At 47.2% G+C, this 6681-nt stretch overlaps 1 protein-coding gene across 1 annotated transcript in view; it reads left to right on the top strand.

The window, feature by feature from the left end:
* Positions 1 to 280: 280 nt before the first annotated feature.
* Positions 281 to 6681, top strand: part of ACACB (acetyl-CoA carboxylase beta) — a 122294-nt gene continuing 115893 nt past the window's right edge. The window contains exon 1 of the mRNA XM_081801997.1: positions 281 to 394. The gene's annotated coding sequence lies outside the window, so the exon portion shown is untranslated. The remainder of the gene's footprint in view (positions 395 to 6681) is intronic.

Below are 6681 nucleotides of genomic sequence, written 5' to 3' on the forward strand. Positions count from 1 at the left end.
GTCCTAGGAAGGCCAGAATGACCTGGTCCATATTGCAGACGACGACGTGGACTTTAGATGCCCCCTGGCTTAGATATCGAAGAATTGTGAAAGACAGCAAAGGTCTGGGGTTGAAAGGTGGCAAGCAGCGCTGTCCTGCCCTGCAGGGCCGCCCCAGGGGGTGGGGGGTGCGGGATCCTGTTCCAGGCTGCCTGGGCTGGGACTGCGCCAGTGCCTTGAAGGTTAAGTGCTCCAGGGATATTTTTAAACGGCAGGGATCAGTTAATCTAAAAGTGACGCTCACACTCCCTGGCCACGAGGAGCAGCTTGCCAGCTTAGAGTCAGGCCCTCCACAAACAAGGAACCCGGAAAGCACAGTTGAGACCCGGGAAAAGGAAAGGTGGAGGGACAGGTGGTAAGTGAGCTTACCCCTCCCTGGAGTCCCTGCCTGGAGAGCCGGCGTCCGTGTAGACGGGGGAGGGAGGGGGCTATCCTGCCCGGGGAGAGCAGCCCCTGCACAGAAGGGGGCAGGCTTGCCTTCCAGGGGAATGAGAATTCCTGTTCCGTTTGCGGGGAGCTGATCTGAGGGCTGGAAATGGAACCTAAATGAAGGAGAAGGGCCTCTCCTTGCTTCTATAAATGGTTATGTTGCTGGGAATCTCAGTGCAGGCTCTTGTCATCGGTTCCACAAACCGAAACGGTAGGGTTAGGTTTTAGGTTTACTGAAAAGGCAGTTGTGTTAATTTTTTTGTTTTTTTTTAAGATTTTATTTAAGAGAGAGAGCACAAGCAGGGGGAGAGGGAGAGGGAGAAGCAGGCTTCCCGCTGAGCAGGGAGCCGATGATGTGGGGCTCGATCCCAGGACCTGGAGATCATGACCTGAGCAGAAGGCAGACACTTAACTGACGGAGCCACCCAGGCGCCCCAAGTCTTCTGTCGTAAGGATAACTATTCTGTTTCTTAAAGATGTCCAATCTCTCAAACTGTTATGCACTTTTTTTTTTTTTTAAAGCAGACTCTAGGGGCACCTGGGTGGCTCAGTTGCTCGGCCGAGATCATGATCTGAGGATCGTGAGATCGAGCCCTGCGTTGGGCTCTGCACTCAGTGGGGAGTTGGCTTGAGATTCTCTCTCTTTCTCCCCCTCCCTGCTCGCTCGCTCTCTCTGTCGCAAATAAATAAATAAATCTTAAAAACAATAAATAAAAGCAGACTCTAAGAGTAAAGCATTTATAGTGGCCCTGTATCACTAGAAAGACATTTCATTTTTCTGAAGTGCACTATGAAGTAAAAGTCAAGTAGCATGGAGTAAAACAGGTCTCCTTGTACTATTCTTCTACCTGTCCCTCCCCCTCCTGCTGTGTACAGTTTGGTATAAGACTTCCCAGACCTTGGGGGCGCCTGGGTGGCTCAGTCAGTTAAGCATCTGACTCTTGGTTTCGGCTCAGGTCATGAATTCAGGGACGTGAGATGGAGGCCCAAGTCAGGCTCTGAGCTCGGTGTGGAGCCTGTTTGGAATTCTCCCTCTCTTGCTGCCCCTCCGCCCCCCACTCTCTATTTCTAAAAACAAAACAAACTTCCCAGACCTGGTTTCTCAAAGACCTATTCTGTGCCTTCACCTGGTACACAACTATCTCTCACGATGATCATTATTATTATTTATTATTTTAACATCAGTGGGCTTCCATGTAAGTTGGGTGACCGACCATCTACAGTGGCCCAGGACTGAGAACTGAGGGGGACCTCCTGGGAAGCCAGTCTTTCCATTTAAAAACTGCAAGGTAGAGACATTGTTTTATAAACTGTTGTTTTTTTTTTTTTCCTTCGAAACAGTGTCTTGGGATATATCTAGAAGATGTGATTTCTTCACTGACTTCTCCGAGTTTTAAATGGAAAGACTCCAGCCGATCCTCAGTCATGTGATTGGAGATACAAACATTCTCAGTTTATGAATTTATTTGAGCAGCTCTAGGAAGGCATTTTATGTTTATGCAAAGGAGGTTTTTAAAACATTTTTTTAGAAAGATTTTATTTATTTATTTGGGAGAGAGAGAGCAGCAGAGGGGTGAAGGGCAGAGGGAGAAGCAGACTCTCCGCTGAGCAGGGAGCCCGATGTGGGGCTCGATCCCAGGACCCTGGGATCATGACCTGAGCTGAAGGCAGACGCTTAACTAACTGCGCCACCCAGGCACCCTAAGACATTTTTTTTTATTTTGACTCAGTTGACAGACAATGTTACATTAGTTTCAGGTGTGTACCTAGTGGTTCAACTTCTCTGTAGGTTATGCTGTGCTCACAAGCGTAGCCACCGTCTGTCACCGTACATCGTCTCGCAGTATCATTAACTCTATTCTCTAGGCTGTGCTTTTATTCCCAAGACTTCTTCATTCCTTTACAGAGCCTTTCCCTTCTCCCATTTTGCCCATCCCCCCACCCCCTCCCTTCTGGAAACCATCAGCTTGTTTTCTGTATTTATTGATCCGATTATCTTTTTATTTATTCATTTTTTTTGGATTCCACTTATGAGTGAAATCATATGGTATTTGTCTTTCTCAGTCTTATTTCACTTAGCATGATACCCCCTGACTCCATCCATGTTGTTGCAAATGGCAAGATTTCATTCTTTTCTTTATGGCTGGGTAATATTCCACTGTATCTATCTATAGATATTTATTTACAAATATATATATATATGTACACCACATCTTCGTTATCCATTTGTCTATTGATGGACACTTGGGCTGCTTCCTTATCTGGGCTATTGTAGATAATGCTGCAGTAAACATCGGGATGCATATATCTTTTCAAATTAGTGTTTTCGTTTTCCTTGGGTAAATACTTAGTAGTGCGATTACTGGATCATATGGTAATTCCATTTTTTAATTTTTTGAGGAACCTCCATCCTGTTTTCCAGAGCGGCTGCCCCAGTTTGCATTCCCACCAACAGGGCAGGAGGGTTCCCCTTTCTCCGCATCCTTGCCGACACCTGTTATTTCTTTTCTTTTTGATTTTAGCCATTCTGACAGGTGTGAGGTGGTATCTCATGGTGGTTTTCATTTGTATTTCCCTGATGATGAGCGATGTTGAGCATCTTTTCGTGTGTCTGTTGGCCATCTGTGTGTCTTATTTGGAAAAATGTCTATTCAGGTCCTCTGCCCGTTTTTTAAATCAGATTTTTTTTTTTTTTGGTGTTAAGTTGTGTAAGTTCTTTATATATTTTGGATATTAACCCTTATCAGATTTATCATTTGCAAATATCTTCTCCCATTCAATAAGTTGCCTTTTTGTTTTTTTGATAGTTTCCTGTGCTGTACAAAAGGTTTTCATTTTGATGTGGTCCCAATAGTTTATTTTACGCAAAGGAGTTTTTGGTTTTTTTGGTTTTGTTTTTGTTTTTTGCTTCTGCTCAGGTGCTATGTAAGCTCTGTTTTATCACCTTTATATATGAGACATAAATTAGAGTATTATATGAGATACTTGATCTTTAGGGGGCAATAGACATTTCAAGCTTTTCAAGTGGAGACTCCCTCAAAGTCTTATCCCTGTAGAAACTTTGTGATACCTTATTCTAAAGTTTCCTCTGAATTTTGACTCAAAGATCTTTAGAGGAGTGTGCATCTGTACCCTGAGAAGCCTGGAAGGATGGTCAGAAATCATGCATTTTACCTGAAAACTTCATGCACGTTTCACATTCTATTCTAATAGGTCTCTTCGTTATAATAATAGTAAACTTACTACCATGAAGTAAGAGAATTCTCCAGGAAGATAGGATGGGTTTGTTTAGATTGTGTTAGACAATCCGGGCTGGGCGCAACAGGGAACCCGAGGTACTGATTACTACGTGATTGGCATGCAGCAGGTGTTGAATTACGCACAAGGACAATCCTAGGACGAGGTGTTATTTACTCCATTCCCCAAACCAGGAAGCTGAGGTTTGGAGAATTCGCGTGACTGGCTCTGGTCAGTCACATGACGAATGGCAGTCTCCACTCAGGTCAGCCCCACACCAGAAGTGGGGCTCTCTGGACCTCTCCGGGCCACCAGCACAGCACACCTTAGCACCCTTCCCTGTGCTGGGACCCCGGAATACAGCCTCACTTTTCAGTTAGCCCGGGATTGGTACCACCACGGTTGGACCCACTAACACACCTTTTCAAATCAAATCAAATCAAATCATGGGTGAGAGTGATAAGAAAGGACAACCCTGCCCACACTCTCCCTTCTGTTTGGAAGTAAATGGGTCTCAGGCTCCAGTAGTAACTAGAATAATCAGTTGTTGGAAACGCCCCTCTGAGCAGATCTTCCTTCCACACTGTTAAAAGGAAGGCTGTGGTCTCTTATTTCCACATTCGCAACAAAGTGGGACTTAGGGGCCCTCCTGTTTGGAGGAATAACCCACGTAAGGTGAAGGGGCTCTGGTTCCAGTTTGGGAAACATTGGGCTGCCCATGGGGAGCCCAGACCCTTTCTGGCAGACTTCTCAGAGCCTTGAATATACTGACCTGTGGTGGGACTCTCCAAAATGCAACTTTGGGATTTGGCAGCGATGGGGACCATCTTTCAGGGCTGGTGTCTGCCATCGGCACCTCCTGAGAAGCATGAATAGTCTCATTTTGTACCTTCTTCAATTCCGCTTCAGAATTGCAGGAGGCAGGATCCTGCCATGGATAAATGTCTTAACAAGGCTTGAGCTTTTGTACAGGGCTCCAAGGCAGCGTGTGTGCGTGTGTGTGTGCGTGCGTGTGCGTGTGTGCGCGCGCGCACGTGTGTGTGTGTGTGTGTGTGTGTGTGTGTGTGTGTATACCGAGCCAGAGCCCAGCCTCCCAGGTTCTGGATGGATTGGAACAGGGACATCTGCCAGCAGACTGTTGGACTAACTCACGCTTGGGGTGAGGTGGTGGTGGGCGTCGGGGAAGCACGAAGAAAACACACAGGCCCTGCAGCTGGTCGGTCACGTCCAGCTCTGCCGCTTCATGATGTGACCTTGGGCAGCAGATTCCTCCCCTGCCTCATCTCTTCATTTGCCAAACGGGAGCACGAACTTCCTAGAGTTTTTGTGGACATGCAAAGGGATAGTAAGCATGAAGTGCATAGTTTAAGACCTGGTATACAGTAAGTGCTTAACACACATTAGCCTTTATTATCATTTAGCAGTTTCCTCAGTTTGTTCAAGGATTGCTGCATGCCTCCCGCCGTGTCTACACTCCCTTTACCAAAGAGCCATTTTTTTGGGAACCTTGTTGCTGGGGAAGGGGTCAGGGAGCCTGGGGCAGGGGGGATTCAGCTGCCTGTCCAAGGTGGTTGCCCACTGCCTGACCTTGACGCTCACACCCTCAGACTCGCTGGAGCAGGAAGACCCTCTGGGGAGGCGGGAAGGATGGGCTGGATACGGAGGCGGACCTGGGCTAGGTGGAGGCATGATGCAGCCAACAGGTATTTCCTGACCCTTCCGTGTGCTGGGCCCTGCACTGTGGAGCCAGGGGCAGGACAGAGCCAGTCCTCGCCCCGAGAAGCTTACATTCCATGAGGGGGGTAGAGATGAGTGAGTGTATCAGTGACAACGTAGTGTCAGGTCAGCTTGTGGTAAGTGACGTGAAGGAAAGGAACATGTCACCGAGAATAAGACCCACGGTGTCAGGGTGGGTCTGGGGTGGGAACACGGAAGCAAAAGCAGAAAAAGGAGCAAGAGATAACCATGCCAGGGGGCAGTGGTGGGAAAGAACATTCCGGAACATGGGCCCACAAGCACAGAGGGCCTGAAGGGGGACCAGTAGCTAGAGAGTGGGCAGGGCCCAGATCTCCAGGGCCACGTGGACCACAAAGGAGTACAATGAAGAGCGACCGAGCATGTGAAATTCAGTTCAGCTGCCCACCGCCAGAGTGACTTGGGACAAGTTTAACTCTTGAACCCTGAGATTCCTCTTCAATTCAACACCAAAAAAAAAAGGCTTCTCACAATACTGATCTCACAGAGTGGGATGAGGTGGTGATTATAAAATGCTTAGTACAGAGCCTGGCACATAGTAAGTACTAATAAATTTTAATTGTTAGTACCAATATACAGGTTTTTATCAGTAGACAGGGTGCCTTAACTTTTTGGTATAGAAAACAAGTTAACTTTTTTTTTTAAGATTTATTTATTTATTTGAGAGAGAGAGGGTGTGCACACACAAGTGAGAGGGGCAGGGAGAGGGAGAGAGAACTTCCAGCAGACTCCACACTGAGCGCAGAGCCCGACCCGGGGCTTGACTGGGGGCTTGATCCCACAACCCCAAGATCACAAGATCACAACCTGAGCCAAAACCAGGAGTCTCAATTGACTGTGCCACCCACGTGCCCCAACTTTTTTTTTTTTTAAACACATTCAGAGGTAGAGTGAATAGCACAGTGAGCCCCTCTATTCACCACCCTCTTCGATAACCATCAACTTTCTGCACTTCTGGTTTCATCTACCCACACATACACCCTTTTCCCCGATGTTTTCCCCATTTTACTGTGAAAAATTTCAGGGGCACCTGGGTGGCTCAGTTGGTTAAGCGACTGCCTTCGGCTCAGGTCATGATCCTGGAGTCCCGGGATCGAGTCCCGCATCGGGCTCCCTGCTCGGCAGGGAGTCTGCTTCTCCCTCTGACCCTCCTCCCTCTCATGCTCTCTGTCTCTCATTCTCTCTGTCTCAAATAAATAAATAAAATCTTTAAAAAAAAAA

The sequence above is a fragment of the Leptonychotes weddellii genome, chromosome 13, assembly GCF_054177405.1.
Source record: "Leptonychotes weddellii isolate Sample4059 chromosome 13, ASM5417740v2, whole genome shotgun sequence".
Taxonomy (NCBI): Eukaryota; Metazoa; Chordata; class Mammalia; order Carnivora; family Phocidae; genus Leptonychotes; species Leptonychotes weddellii.